This window comes from Rhinolophus sinicus, chromosome 14, assembly GCF_057876585.1.
Source record: "Rhinolophus sinicus isolate RSI-liver-muscle chromosome 14, RSI-T2T, whole genome shotgun sequence".
In the NCBI taxonomy this organism is placed as follows: domain Eukaryota; kingdom Metazoa; phylum Chordata; class Mammalia; order Chiroptera; family Rhinolophidae; genus Rhinolophus; species Rhinolophus sinicus.
In genome coordinates this window covers 47,631,439-47,648,240 of record NC_142514.1, presented here as the reverse complement: position 1 = coordinate 47,648,240, position 16,802 = coordinate 47,631,439, and the positions used below count along the sequence as shown (strand labels likewise).

General features: G+C 40.1%; 2 pseudogenes; one reads left to right on the top strand and one right to left on the bottom strand.

Moving 5' to 3' along the window:
• Positions 1-64, bottom strand: LOC141572621 (U4 spliceosomal RNA; annotated as a pseudogene).
• A 14,579-nt stretch (positions 65-14,643) lies between these two features.
• Positions 14,644-15,048, top strand: LOC109447106 (gametocyte-specific factor 1 pseudogene; annotated as a pseudogene).
• The last annotated feature ends 1,754 nt before the right edge of the window (positions 15,049-16,802 follow it).

Sequence of the window (16,802 nt, the reverse complement as noted above, 5' to 3'; positions counted from 1 at the left end):
TTATTAGCAATAATCGCGCCTCAGATAAACCTCATTGGCTACGATACGGTCACTGCGCAAAGCTAGCAGCAAAGATTATAGTTAACATTTATTGAGTGTCTGCTATGTGCAGGCCAGTTCTCTCTCTCTCTCTCTCTCTCTCTCTCTCTCTCTCTCTATATATATATATATATATATATATATATATATATATATATATATATATATACATATATGTGAATATATATAATTTATTATTGTAATGTTAGATTAGATTATTATATGTAATATTAGTTCTTATTTTATAGACCTTAAAATTGAAGCAAGACATCTTGTAACTTGCCTGAGGTCCCATAGACATAAGTAGAAGATTAAGGACATAAATTAAGCATCCTGATTCTGGAGCCCATTTTCTTCCCCCCCCCCCCCTTCTTCCACCTTCCCCACCTACTCAGGTTCAAGCCGTTGTTTCTCAGCCTAGTTGTGTAGGACACAGCTCCCTGGCCCATGCTGGTGTTATGAGCCTTGCAGTCCCCTCCTCTCCAGCTGAGGCAGTCAGTCGGTAGCTGGCCACTGACCGCTCCTAGCAGCACACGGTAGGCAGCTCAAGCCAACCTCTGGCTGCTCACGGCAGCCCAGCTCCAGGGAGAGCCCTTGTTCACAATCGTAGCTGTAGAGGGCGCAGCTCACTGGCCCACGTGGGAATCAAACCGGGCGACCTTGGCATTAAGAGCATGGCGCTCCAACCACCTGAGCCACCGGGCTGGCCCAGAGCCCATTTTCTTTAATCCCTGTGCTATGCTGATTCAGAGACCTCTGGAGTAACACTGTTGTTATCTTTTTTATTTTACAGATGAAGAAACTAAGATACTAAGAGGTTGGGTAATTTATCACCCAGTGTGATTGAGCCAGTAAGTAGCAGGGCTGGGATTTAATCCCAGGCATCAGGGTCAAAGCACATAACACTAAACTCTCCCCAGTCTCCCCAGTACTTGAGTAAAGAAGGTTTTAAGCCTGTCAGGAAGGTTCTGCATCAGATTGCTGGTGTACAGAGAAATACTAACAGGAAGGAAAAGGTTACTCATGTCCAGACTGGCTTAGCTACCTCAGCAGCCAGGTGAGACAACCAGGGTCCTATGAGAGGTTCTTTCTACTCAGCCCTCCCTCTCAGGCATCTCCACAGGTTATAACTTCCGTCTTCCCTCCTGAACCTGCCAGGTCATCTGTCAGCCAGGTCATCCTGCTGCCAAATTATTGCTGTGTCCCAGGTGTTGGTCTTGCTGCCAGACCCCTTTGATGTGAGGCTCGGCTCACTGTTGACCTGGCTCTCAAATGGCGTTCCCACTTTGTTCTTCACCCCGTGACCACAGGCCAGCCTACCACCGCCAGGGTCAAGGTCCAGCTATCCTCCCCCGCCACCACCACCACCTCTCTATAACACCAGTTCCAAACTTGGCTCCAGATCCCCAGCCCAGGTCATAGATCTTATTGGCCTGAGGGTTCATTACAGACAAGTCATTCTCAGAGACAAACCAAAAGTGTACACAGCGAGTATAATTTAAAAGGTGTGTCTTGTTGGAGAGTGGCACAGAAGACCCACAGCAGGATCAAGATCAGAAATGCACTGAACAGTTGTAAAGCAAACTGACTAAATAAGTGAATCCCAACTATAGAGAGGCACTTTAGCACAAGGGTTAAGAAGATGAAGTCTAGAGACAGATTCACAAATTCAACTCTTGGCTTTACCACTTACGAGATGCGTGTGACTTTAGCAGTTCCTTAATCTGTGTGCTTCATTTTTTCTACCTGAAAAACGGAGAATAGTAGTAGTTTCTACCTCATAGAGTTGTTGCAAACTTAAGTGAATTAGCATACATAAAGGGTTGGAACAATGCCTGGCATGTAATAAGCACTATATAATCGTAAATTTCGTTATTATTGGGTCTTCAACAAAGGTCATGTACTTCAGGGCACTAAAGACAGATTCTTGGGAGAATTAAGCCATGCCAGACAAATGTATTATTCTACTACCAAAGTTGTCTTCTGAGCGTGCTCACGTTATTGGTTTGTGTAATTTGTTTTCATATAAAGACTTTTGTATATTTGGAAACACCCATCTTGTCCCACTGGAAGCTTCTCTTCTTTGTGCTAAATATTCTGAATTAGCTGTTCTTTGGGTATCATGGTATCCTGCTGGAGATTAGGACAGCAATGTATCTTCTGCTGCTTAAATAAGAAATACCAGAAAGTTCATCCTCAAAAGATTTGTAGGTAGGTAACATATAGAAAGAATTCTCCCTTTTTAATAAGATACAATAATAGCTAATGTGTATCAAATATTACTATGCTATCAACAAGACTTCATTTTGAACTATGCAAACCCTTGGGGGTTCTTAGATGATCCACAGAGGATCGCTAAAGAGGATGGTACAGAATTTCTGCCCATGAAATATTCGGAGTTCCCTTCATGAAATAGCCCTCCTCACCCTATTATCTCAGGAGTAGCCATGTGACTAACATTGGCAAATGAAAACAGAAGCTTTAAGAGCAAGGGCTGCCCTTGTCGCTTTCTTTTTTGCCACAATGGTCTTGAGTTCCAAAATAAAAATGTCTTAAGTCCCAAAATAAAAATGACTCTATCTCCATAGAAGAGACCAAACCATGATAGACATGTAACATGAGCAAGAAATATATTTTTATTGTTGTAAGCCACCACGATTTTTTGAGGTCATTTGTTATCACAGCATACGCTAGCCTATCTGTCTGTTATAGCCTCAGTGTTAGATGCTGAATGATATACAGAACTCTTATTGATTATAATCATATAATGTGATTCAAAATCCTTTCATCCTCTGAGTCTCCTTTGGATGAATATGTTCCTTCTCAGATGAGATACACAGCAACACATAAGACATTCCTAATGTAGTCTGATGAGCAGTTTCCTGATTATATTTATCCTATAACAGGATAATACCTCTCCATATTTCAACCCATGGTTCTTCTCCCTCTTCCTTCCAGTTAAGGAATTTTATGCCCATTGCCTTATGAAGAAATAATGCAGCAAAAGAGAGAAACCAAGAGTCTTTTCTTGGCTTTGAGTTTTGGGCTGGGCTCCTAGAAGTGGAAAAAATGCCTGTGCTTGGATAATATAATTGATTTGGGAGTCTGCAAATTGTTGAAGGCTTTTTACACCCCATACCCTAGACTAGGAAAAGTCCCCTGGGATAGGGAGAGGGGAAATACAAGGAGAATTTAACTGGAAATTGTTCCTTGGAAAAAAAAAGGGACCTGCACTCCCGTTTACTTCCCACAACTGATCCCCCGCATGGAAGATGAAAGACACAGAAGATAGGTTGGAAAGACCGAAATGCGGGGAAATGCGGGGGGCTTGTGTCCTCTTTCCCAGGTAGCATCTAGAGAAGTGGCCAGACCCCAGAGTGAAGTACATTACAGACTGAATCTGGTCTACAAGCAGGTCTTGTTTGGCGATCACAGGATTCGTAAACAATCTGATTTTGAATAACTTTGAGCAGAGGTTCTCTAGGTTCTCCAGCCTTCACTCCCTGTTATCTTACACCTGGTCTACTATATTGACTTGCCTCTAAAGGCATTTGAGTTTAAAATCCCTGACCAGACAGGTAGACATGATAAAACTTCACATCGTTCCCCATATACCTCAGCAGAGTAATTCCATTTACTCAAGAGAGTGGTGCAAGAGAAAGGAGAGAGAATCAGAACAAGAGGATCCCAGTAGTCAGGTACAGTGACAAGTCACCTGTGACTAAAAACCAAATGTAAACAACAGTGTCTCAGTGAATGCTAATGTGGATGGGTGACAACCAGACTGGGATGCGTCCTCAATGTTACGGCACTTCCAAAATCCTACTCGCCACCAAATCTGGGGTAAAGCAGAGACGCTGAATTGATTGTGATTAAGTTTTTACTCACTTAGCAAAATAAACATTTTTAGTTGGACATTGTGATTAATCCCCCTGAATCTATTCCTTCACTCTCGGCCATTGAGTACCAGCAATGAATCTTGGGTAACTGGCCTTGACTTAATTGATACCTGATTGGTCCAAGAGTATTTTAATTATCCCTTACCCTAATTAATTCAAGAATAGATCAGTGACCAAATTCTGAGGGATTATGAGTAAAAGCAATTTTATGGAAGTTTCTGGGAAGGTTCATCCTAATCAATGGAAGCCAATCAATCTTTCTTTTAAACAAGATGTTGTTGGAGTCCAACCATTGTTGATCACCACCCTACAGTTATGAGGGGGACCAGCACTAGTTTGAAGCCAGTGGTGTGGGTGACAGAGCAGAAAGATAAAAAGAACTTAGTTCTGGATGACATAATGCAGCCTCTAAACCAACCCTGAATTCTTCCCTACTTTTGGACTTCCTCTTACATTAGCCAATAAATTCTTTATTGTTTAAGTCAGTTTGAGTTGGATATTCTGTTGCCCACAGTAGGCTCATAATAAATACTAATTTTATTTATAGAAAAATTGAAAAGTTATGCTTTTCCACATCGTGGTTGAAGGACTAACATTCTTTTTGCTAAAATTTCATATAACCTAAAATTGAAGTTCCTTTTTTGGCAAACACAGTAAGTATTCACTCATACTGATATAAAACCCCAAAGACAGTTTTTATAGTCTTTCATGGATAATCACTGGAAACTAGACAATTCCAACTCTATAGTTCTTCATTTATTCAGTAACAATAATTATTGAGTACCTCCTGAATACCAGGCAGAGTCAGAGCTGAGGACACAATGATGGTCAAAAAAGTCCCTGTTTTCATTGACTTACAAATTATCAGGTACAAGGAATTCAGGTCAGAAGTGGTTTAAATGCCTCTGCCAGGAACACTTTAAATGAAAGAAAAAGCTATGGGTTAAGTTCTTAGATGGAAAAAGAATTCAGCAAGGAAGGCAGCTCCAATGCTAGCCAAATGGAATCCAGGTTGAGTTGGTTGTCAAAACTGTCAGGAGAGTTAAATGGGAGCCTCCCAAGGATGCCTTGTCTTAAAGGAGACAATATGTTGGGCTATAGTCAAGGCTTTTCTCCTAATGGCTCCAGAAAACATCACTTTCCTTTCTTCCTCAACGTAAGTATGTATAAATAAGCCACTTTTCATTTTATTCATTCAACAAAAATTACTGAGTTCCTACTATATTTCAGGTTGTAAGCTAGGTATAGGGGATGCAAAAATGTAATGTGGGAGTCAGACATATAACAACAACAAAAATAAGACAAAACAAAAAATTTGAAAGAATGGGTTCTAGTGTCAAAGGGAACTTAATCTGAAATAGGTCCACCATTTACAAACTGGGTGATTTGAATCCATTGGTTAACGCTAATTCCCACACATCTGTAAGGAGAACAATAATAATACCTATTTCATATGTTTTTTTTGATGATTAAATGCTTTCTGAAAAAATCATACATCAAGCACATAGTAAGCACTCAATAAATGTTAACTATTACTGCTGTTCATTCAACACTCTCATTCAAGCACTGTTCTAGATGCTTGTGATCCTTCTGTAGCTTACATTACTATTTGCATGCAATATAATAAATATAATGAAGGTTTATATGAAACTCATCATTATATCGCCAGAATCTGACTTTCCTAGCTTGGGATTCTCCCAGATCCTGAGAAAAGGATTAGGGTACAAGTTGTTTCTTTGAGAGGTGATCCTGGAGAGCATGGTGAGGGAGAGGAAAAGTAAAAAAGGAAAGGGAAGGAAGCCAACACACTACACGTGAGTTAGAGGGTCACCTCTGTGGGCAATTGGGGCTCATTCTTACAAGGACCCTCTGAATGATGATGTAGAACACACCTCAGCATTGTCCCAGGATATTAGTCCACCAGCTTGTTCTTCATTGGTAGTAGGCTGCTACTGAGGCACCCCTCAAACAGAAAGACACAGGAAGCCATTCTCATGCATAGGAACTATCTGCTGGTGACCTCACAGGAGGGGTCAAGGGATATGGATGAAGAACTAACAGCTCAGCTAGACTAGCAGAGTGCCAGGGATGTGGTAAGCACTGCATAAATGCGTAAGAGAAAAAGAAAAGGGGAAATCACTTACATCTGTCTGAAGGAGACAAAGGAGCCTTTCCAGAGAAACTCATAATTCCTGAGGTTAGATTTTGAAGACGTGTCTGGTAAGGGGACAAAAGCACACACACACACACACACACACACATATATATATATATATGTATCAGGCAAAGGGATTAGCATCAAGGATGTGGGGTATCGAGGAAGAAAAAGGCTTTGAGTTACTACTAGAGGTTAAAGAGTAAAGGAGTAAGGATAGAAAAAGCAGGAGCCGGATCACAAAAACATTTTTATATAGTCCTAACTATTTAGATTTTATTTTAAGGGAATGGAGAATCATTGAGTTATACAACTACAGAAGTGTTGTGATTGATTCTGAATTTTAGAGAGATAAATTTGTCCTCCTTGCAGGCACTAGAGTAGAATGGATTGAGTCTAATATCGGGTAAACTAATGAAAAATATGTTAACAATACTCTAGGTGAGACAGTGGCAGGGGAGAAAGAGAGAAGAGATGAATATAAGAATTACCTAAGAAATAGTATAAATTCATTAGATGTAGGGGAAGAAAAAGAAGTAAGGATGATGTTCAGGTTTCTGGCTTTCATGACTAAGGGAAAATGGCACCCCTCACTGAGCCAGGAAACACAGGAGGAAAAGGAATGGGTGGAGCGGGCGAGGAATTCTTTTCACATATACGAGGTGTGATAAAAAAATGCAGTGAATGTTTAAATAAAAAAAATTATTTCAGTAAAATACACATTGTCATTAATCCCCCTCAAAATACTCCCCCTTGCTTCGAACACACTTATCACATTGTTCTTGCCACTTTCTGAAGCAGTTCTGGAAGCCCTCTTTCGTGAATGTCTGTAGTTGCACTGTTGTGGCTGCTTCACATTTTGACTTTGGGGAAGAGCCAGAAATTACACGGTGCCAGATCCAGTGAATAAGGTGGATGAGGACACACTGCAATGTTTGTATTTGACAGAAATTGCCCTGTGCCAGAAGGGATGAGTGACACGGAGCGTTGTCACGATGGAGGTGGAAGTAAAGACACTCACGAAACAGGACTTCCAGAACTGCTTCAGAAAGTGGTAAGAACGATGGGATAAGTGTGTTTGAAGTGAGGGGGGAATATTCGAGGAGAATACATGGCAATGTGTCTTTTACTGTAATAATTTTTTTATTTAGACATTCACTGTATTGTTTGATCACACCTTGTATATATATATATATATATATATATATATATATACACACACACACATATAAATTTTTGTAATTTCCTGTGACTTTAAACTTTTCTTTGTTAATAACTCAATTTTACAATAGCAAAAAAATCTGATTAAAAAATGGGCAGAGGATCTGAATAGACATTTTTCCAAAGAAAATATACAGATGGAAAACAGACACATGAAAAGGTGCTCAACATCACTAATCATCAGAGAAATGCAAATCAAAAGCACAATGAGACATCACCTCACACCTGTTACAATTGTTCAAAAAAAACCCTCAATTCTAGGAATTATCATTATAATTGTTAGTCATACACTAATGATCAAAATGAATAATGCATTACTTTTTTATCAAAATTATTAAATAAAATAGTATTATAAATGCCTCTTTTACTAAGATAAATTATAATTTGAAAAATTGGTTCATGTGAATGTTATTGCTAGACTGAGATAGAGTTCCGCATTAATTCCACTGTATTTTCTGTTTTTGTAGATATAAGTGTTGAGAAAACTTGTTCACATAAGTCAGAAGTTGGGAATAGAAGGAGTTTTGTTGCAGCAATATCATTTAATTCTTTGAACTCCTTCCAAGGTATATTCCAAAAATCATGGAGTGATCTGTCATTAAAATCTACTTTTTAGTCATCTGTTAGCTGAAACTTGATTCTTCCCTCCATTCTGTTGCAAGCAGAGAATTATAAGCACCTAACTTACAAAAGGGTTTGCTATCTAGTCGTGAGAGTCATTCGCTTTCTGGATATCTGGGAAGTTTATCAAAAAGGCTTTCTCAATAATTTTCAAATGATTGTTAAATCATGCCTATTACTTTTCCCCCTAGAGGTATTTTGATTAACCTGATATGTTCAAAAAGGATTAGCAAATGAAAACATTATTAATTTCAAAATACCTTGGGTAATAAAAGTTTTGGCAAGGAATTTTTCTCTCTTAAATCAAGTGATTTAAATGCATTTTATTCAAAAATCTTAGTCCTGTATTTTTAGTTCATTTGAGTTATGGGAAATATCTACCTAACATCTAACTGGCAAAGTCAGCCATCCCTGTCAAACCAGCCGACCAAATCAGATTTTTTCTGTGTCAGGAAAGATCTGACTACATTTTTCTATTCAAATAAACATGTTAAGACACATCCCCATGACAACCATCTCACTTCTGAATTCAAAGAGAGAGAGAGAGAAGAACCTTACTGAGAATTTGTTCCTGAATGAAAAGAAATATATAAAATGCCATTGTATTTGATTTTTTTTTTTTTTTTTTTATCAATACCCTCCTTTTGTTTGGGAAGGTTTGTTGGTGTGTGTGTTTTTGCTCTTATGAGACTCTTATGAGAGAAGTGATAGACTCTTTGACAACGTTCAAGAGATGGAAAGGCTGCGGTGGTGAAATAAAAAGTCATTGTGTCCATCTTCTATAGTATAACCGGATTCAAAACATCCCAACAGGGGCAAAAACAGTCCATTTCAGCTGCCACCTTTCATGCCACCTTCAGCTGCATCAGGGAAAAACACAAGCCCTGCTTTGGGTGCATGCTGCCTGGATGAGGAAAACGTTAGCCTACCTCAGTATTTTGAATGCTCTCTTTGGCGCTCCAGAGGTGTTTACACCCTGTGCAAGGTACAAAATAACATGGGGACAAGTAAACCTTTTTTATTTTATCAAATGGGACATGGCTGGTTATGGGAGTTGAGAAAGGAAAAACTGCATAACACCTCAACACACAGCGTTTTCTCTGAGAAATCTTTTCTAGCAAAATTACATGGAAATCAGGATCCAGGAACCGATTCCCTTAAAACTATCTCTGCCATCATACCTCTTGGAAAGTCTTTGAAAACCGTTTGATTCATACCCTTTACACCATTTGATCCTCACAACATCTCTGTGAGTTCTGTGCTTAAAACAGTTATTAACATAACTCTCGTTTAACTGATAAAGAAACTAAGGTGCAGAGACGTTACACCAATTCTCCACCATCACTTGAACCCAGTTTAATCAACCTCCTGGGTTCTTTCAGCAGAGCCACCTGCTTCTGCTCCAGCAGGATAACACCCCCTCCCGCCACCCCACTACCCCAACACTGTTAACCTTTCGACCTGGAAGTCCTTTGCTGCTCCTCTCTGCCTCCTCATAGAAAGTAGGACTAAAATCACGTTCAGGTTTCTATCAATTTCTCACTGAGACTCAAATAGTGTTTTATCCCTGGCTCAAGCTAATTTTTTATTAAGAAAAAGAAATTTAAATACATCTGAAATGAAAAAATATTTTATAAACCCACTTCTATACCCATCCCCTAGATTCTACCATTAATATTTTACCCTACCTGTCAGGCTTGTTTTCAAACAAATCTTTGGCAGTTTACATTTCCCGCTGCTCTAAAACAGGAAAATCCCATTGTACCTTCATCCGAGGTGTTTTCAAAGAGTTAGGCTTCTGACCCACAGAAAACCATATATATAAGTTTTCTCCTCTCCAATGGTATCCAACCTAAAAGTACATCAGAGTCACTTAGGGAATATTTTTTTTTTTGAAGATTTTTTTTTTTTTTTTTTTTTTTTGTATTGGGGAAGGTGAACAGGACTTTATTGGGGAACAGTGTGTACTTTCAGGACTTTTTTCCAAGTCAAATTGTTGTCATTTCAATCTTAGTTGTGGAGGGTGCCGTTCAGCTTCAAGCTATTGTCCTTTCAATCATAGTTGTGGAGGGCGCAGCTCAGCTCCAGGTCCAGTTGCCGTTGCTAGTTGCAGGGGGCACAGCCCACCATACCATGCAGGAGTCGAACCGGCAACCTTGTGGTTGAGAGGATGCGCTCCAATCAACTGAGCCATCTGGGAGCTCAGCGGCAGCTCAGCTCAAGGTGCCGTGTTCAATTTTAGTTGCAGGGGGCGCTGCCCACCATCCCTTGCGGGACTGGAGGAATTGAACTGGCAACCTTGTGGTTGAGAGCCCACTGGCCTATGTGGGAATCGAACCGGCAGCCTTCGGAGTTAGGAGCGTGGAGCTCCAACCACCTGAGCCACCAGGCCGGCCCACTTAGGGAATTTTTAAAACATGCCAGCGCCCCAGCCCTATCCCAGATCAACTGAATCAATGTCTCTGGGAGTAGATACAGGATTTTAGCACTCAATTAGCCTACGAGTAATTAATGCGTACCAACTAAGTGGCGGGCACCACTGTAGGCATCAGAGTGAATGAGGAAAGTCCCTTCTTTCACGGAGCTCCATCCTCTTGTCTCAATACAGAATTTTTTCCTGCACAGCATGTTCCAGCCCTTTCTACCTAACTCTCCTTCCCTCTCAGACTTCCTGACTTTTGTTTAGGACCCAGAATATTCTTCCCCTTCTCTGACTGGAGAGTGCCGACCCATGCCTCAAGGTCCAGTTTACATGGAGCCTCCTCTGGATTCTGGCCTGGCCCCCGTACCTCAGTTCATCACGTTCTTCCAGGAGTCCTAGAGCTGGTTTTTCATATCAAAGTTAAGATATAGCACATTGTGCTAGGGTTTCTAGTTTCGTGTGTGGGATTCCACTAATTATGAAGAGGCAGAGATTTTTATGTTTGACCTGATAACCTCATCATGTAGGAAAAAGTACGCAGAATATGGCACAATATCAAACAAAAGAACAAAAGGACAGTTGATATTATATTGACTCTAAGGTCGTCACCACCTCTGTGCATGACATGCTTCCTGTGCCTCATTCTGAATTCCTTCCAGATGATTTGTTTCATGGTTTGGGGGATGCTCTGTCTTACCCAAAGGGACAGAAGCTAGACTTTGCAGTGGACAGACCCGAAATAATGAAGGGGTCTGGAAGCTTACCAATTGTTTTCTTGGGTTTTCCTAAGTCCTCCACTGAAAACTCTTCTTTGATAACAAAACCAATAAAATCTGTAGTGAGGAAATGTCCTAGAGAAGACATGCCATGAAAGAGTCCACTGGGCTTGACTGAGATAGTGTAGGCTTTGAAGTCTCATCTCCACCCCTATTATCTATTTGACCTAGGCAGGTTACTTAACCTCTCTGAACTTTAGTTTCTTTACTTGTAAAATCAGACAAATATTCTTACCTCCTTCTCTCTACATTCGACTGTACACTACATGAAGAATTATGTTAATAGCTAACATTTACTGAATGCTTACCACATGCCAAGCACATTCTTAACTCCTTTACAATTCAACACACAGACTCTTCATGGTACTATTATCATCCCTGTTTTATAGGTCATGAAACTGAGACACATTAAATGAGTTGTCAGTGATTACAGAGCTAGTGAAGAGTAGATTCAAATCCAGACAATCTGGCTCCAAGATCTCGCTCTTATCCACGACCTAGTGACCTTGTTTGCTTTATTCATCCTGTATTTCTAGGTCCTAGAATAGAAACTAACACATGGGTGCTAAAAATGCTGTTGAATGGATCAATCAATACCTTCTTGCTGCATTGTTTTAAGCAGAAAGGGAGTACTATTTATTATTTACCAGTTTCAGGCTCTTTTAAGTGTCTTATCTGACTTAATGCTCGTGTGCTGTTATTACATCAATTTTAGTGATAACGTACACAGAGGAGGAAACCTAACTGAGAGAGGTAAATCAACTTGCCCAAGGCCACACAACTGACAAATAGCATCTAAGCCTCCTTACTCCAAAGCCTGAGTTGCTTCCTCTATACCTGTGGTCCTTAAACATTTTTGCTCACCTATTTATGTTGACATCTAGAATTTTTTTAAATCATTGGTTTAAGTAATTGCAAAGGCTGTAATTTCTTGGGTGTCATAAATATTGACGTTTTAAAACCATTGCATCCCCTTTTTTGAGGTGGGTGAGAATAAAAACCCCTTACTTTTTTATCCTTGGCACCCCTACCACAATTTACAAATTGTGCCAAAAAAGGAAAAGAAAAAGCGACAACCAATAAAAGACTTCAGGAATGTACATCGAATTCACACTACATTGCATTACTCACTAACTGCACTTTTTGCAAACTGTGGCTATGACAGTTGAGCAAGAAGGGTTTCCTGTTTCAGCTGCAGTAACTTTTCTAGCTATGGATGATCATCATTCCACTTCTTTTGTGGCAGATTTTTGTAGTTCCTCTAATGTATGTGAGATGACTGTCTCAAAGTAACCTGCAACATTCCTGACAACTCCTTCTTCTCCCTCCTGCTAAGAACTGTAGCCCTTTCCTGCTGAGTTTTTAGAACCCTCTACTACCATATCTACCACCAGATTCATAATAACCACCATAGGGACTGCCCCCTTTATTGGTCTATTACTTGATAGCTGTTGTCCACTATAATTTTCAAAATCTTTATAATTCCCACCACCACCATAGTTCCACTGCCAAAGTTTTCTCCTTCTTTGTAACCATTATATCCTGCAGCATCATGACCACCATATCCTCCATCTTGGTTTCCACATTGTGATCCATCCCCCCCTTCACCACCATAACCAGAACTGTATCTACTGTAGTTGCCACCATCACCTGCAAATCTACTATAGCTGCCATTATGTCCTTCATAACTTTCCATGCTGCCATCACCTCCATAGCTGACTCCAGCGAAATTACCACTGTGGCAGAAGTTTCCTCTGTGACCCATAATATTGCCAGATCCCCTCCATGATGTTTGTGATCCAGCAGACTGCACTTCTATTTTATAAAGAGCTTTTTATCACTTTGCAATTATGTCCATTAATAGTGTAGCATTTCTGAACAATTTTGTTAACTGTATCGTGATCACCAAAAACTACAAAAGCAAATTCTCTTTCTTCCATTCTGCTTGTCTTCTATAATGTCTACGGTGTCGGTCTTACCGTACTTTTCTAAATAGTCTCTCAAATTACATTCTTCAGGGCCGGCCCGGTGGCGCAGGCAGTTAGAGCTCCATGCTCCTAATTCCGAAGGCTGCCGGTTCTATTCCCACATGGTCCAGTGGGCTCTCAACCACAAGGTTGCCAGTTCGATTCCTCGACTCCCACAGGGGATGGTGGGCTGCGCCCCCTGCAACTAGTAAAATGGCAACTGGACCTGGAGCTGAGCTGCGCCCTCCACAACAAAGACTGAAAGGACAACAACTTGACTTGGAAAAAAGTCCTGGACCTGTTCCCCTTCCCCAATAAAAAAAAAAAATCTTAAAAAAAAAAAATACATTCTTCTGTATCTTCCTTAAGGCCACCAACAAAAATTTTTCTTCACTGTTAGATGGGCACCAGGCTTTAGGGAGTCCTCTCTAGAAACAGACTCTTTAGTTCCATTGCATGCTCATCAGCCTGCTCTAGACACATTGCTGCATCCACCTCTTCAATGTTAGAGTAAGTTACAAAATCAAGCTCCTGGAACATCTTGTTTGGGGGTCTCATCTGAGTCCCATCCTCTCAGTTATCTCCTCTTTTGTATTTTCCACCTCTCCCTCTCTACTGGTTCCCAGTCTGATTATACATTTCCGCTCAAGTCTCCCAGATATTGAGCCCTCTCTCCTTTCCAAGCTCTTTCTCCTTCCCTTCTAGAATGAATTGTTTTCACTCCATATCTCCTCTTATCTGCCATTCATGCCTTAGCCTATTGCAGTCTGACTTCTGCTCCAACCACCGCACTGAAATACCTCTTATCAAGATGACCATTCAGTCACTTTTTCAGCTATATTTATCGAAGGCCTACTTTATGCCAGGCACTGGGAATACAGCCACAAATAAAACAAAATAGCCATACTTACAGACTTCCCATTCTAGTAGGGGTAACAGACTCCTAACTAATAAATATCCTAATGTCAAGCAGAAATACATGCCATCATGAGAAACTCATCGGTTAAGGGGCTCGAGTGAGACAGGGGTGCTATATAAAATAAAGTGGTCAAAGAAGGCCTCTTTGAAATGATGGCATTTGAGGCAGAGGTCTGTCCAAAGTTAGGGTGTAAGACATGCAAACATCTGGGGGCAGGGGGGTGGGTACGAGGAGTTTAAGAAGGGAGGGCAGCAAGTGCAAAGATCCTGAGGTAAAGAGACAAATGAGAAGGGAGAATGGACTCCTACTTCCTAAATCCAGTCAAAGGGCATTTCTCAATATTAACCTTATTTGACTCTACAACAGTCACCAACTATTGATTTCTCCCTCCATCTTGAAAATCCTTTTGCTATTTTCTTCTACCATGCCATTCTCCTCTAGTTTTTCTGCTTTTTCTCTGTCCATCCCACTTCACTTTTGTTCTTGAGAGCCTCAACCTCTACCTAATTGTTTAAAACTTCCTTGGGGAATAATTGACAAGTGTGATTGTATATATTTAAAGTGTACAACGTTGGAGGAGCTTCTCTTGACCAAGTACTTAGATTCAGCTCCTTCTTTTCCAACATGGAAGAAAGTTACATTCATTCCCTGGGCCCTAAATAGCTATTACAATGCCCCTATGATAAAACAAAAAACAAAACAACAAAAAAAACCCACCAGATCAGAACCTGCAGATTTCCTTATCATCTTATCAAGTATAGAAAGAATTATCCTGATGCCACCAATTGGTTATTTGTCCTTCCAATGTTTGCCACCAAGTTCCTCAGGCCTAAATCACTCATCATATCTCAAGTTGTGCTGACAAAAGTTGTATAGAGTAAGACGTTTCCAACCAAACCAGGAACCTTGGACAAGAGACTGGCTAAGAGCACGGTGCCCTCTTTGCGATGAAGACTAGCTTCAGGCAAGTGCATTCCCAAGTCTCTGCCATTTGTTCTGCCATGAAAAAACAATGGAAATGCACAGTAACTGAATATCTACCTCATCAAAAGCCTGACCATAAAATACTCTTGCTTCTTCCTGCTACCGGTGAGGTCTTCCTTTTTCATCTAATCTAATTATAGAAAGATAAACTCTCTGTGACTTTCAAAAAAATAATAAAGTACATAATGTGATAATTTGATACACATTGTAGAATGGTTATCAAGATCAAGATAATTAACATATCCATCAGCTCATATAGTTAACTCTTTCATTGTGTGTATGCTGAGAATGCTTAAGATCTATTATAGTCTGAGCAACTCTTTCATTGTGTGTATGCTGAGAATGCTTAAGATCTATTATAGTCTGAGCAACTTTCAAGTACACATTCCCATATTACTAAAAGGTCACCATGCTGTGTATAATAAGCTCCTCAGAACTTATTCTTCTTGTAACTGAAAATTTGTACTCTTTGACCTGCACATCCCATCCCCCCACCCCCTACTCTCCCGCAACCACCATTCTATTCTTTGTTTCTAGGAAATTAGCCCCCGCCCTTTTTTTAAAGATTCCACATATAAGTGATATCATATATTTTTTGTCTGGCTCTGTCTAACTTATTTCACTTAGCATAATACCCTCCATGTTCATCGATGGTGTCCCGAATGGCACCTCATTCTTAAACATGGGTAGTATTTTCCTATGGCTTTGTCTCTGACTTGCTTTTCTATTACTCTGTATTCACTTGCTAAGTGATCTCAGTCATGATTTTGGCTTCAACTACCACTCACAGGTTGATGAAACCAAAGTTTATATTTCTAATCCATACTTCTTTTCTGAACTCTGGACTGATATATCTAACAATTATGCGTCCCTCTATTTGGATATATGCCAGGAACTTCAAAGTCATTCTGTCTAAAAATGAGCTCATCATTTTCCTTCTTAAAGCAAACTCTTGCATACTATTCCCTATCTAAATTGGTAAGAGGTACCCTCAACCTAGTTGCCTAAGCCAGAAACCTAAATGTCTCTGAGATTCCTCCCACTTCCTTTCCCTCCATGTTTGAAGAGTCACAGGTCCAGTCTCTACTATCTACTATTTCCATGCCCAAAGTCACTGCCTAATGCAGACCCACCTCCACCATTACCTGCCATTTTTTCATTGACTTGCCAGCTTCCCCACTGGTCTCCCTGAGTCCAGTCTCTTACTCCTGATCCTATATTTTTTTTCATTCTCCTCTAGGTTATTAATTCCTATGCCTAAAATTCCCAAATTCTATATTGATTTCTACCTGTGAACCTCAGGTTTCTATGTTCAATGTTCATCCAAGACTGAAATTCAGTGTCCTTATATGAACCAGAACTATGAGTCTCATTCTTGATATTTAATTCTTTATTGTAGCCTGTACACAATTAATCATAGGTCCACCTTACCTCCAAATCTGCTCATTTCTCTCTTAACCAACCTCCCTTAACCTAGCAAACCTTTTTTCATGTTTCCTGACCTTATTTTCTGCACTGACTCTGGAAAGATCTTATGAAGTGCATATCCAATTTTGTCACTTCTATAATTAAGAGTCTCCCCATTTCCATTAGTATAAATCACGAATTTTTTAGTGAGGAACATTTGGCTTTTCAAGATCTGGTCCCTACCTACCTCTCCAAGCTCATATTCCATTAGTCAACACAGGCACCCTATACTTCTGCTACTCTAAATCAGTTACAATCACAAGTTTAATATATCATGTTCTCACTGATCTCCAGTCTGTTGTATATACTGTACCTTCTGTACAGTCAGTGCC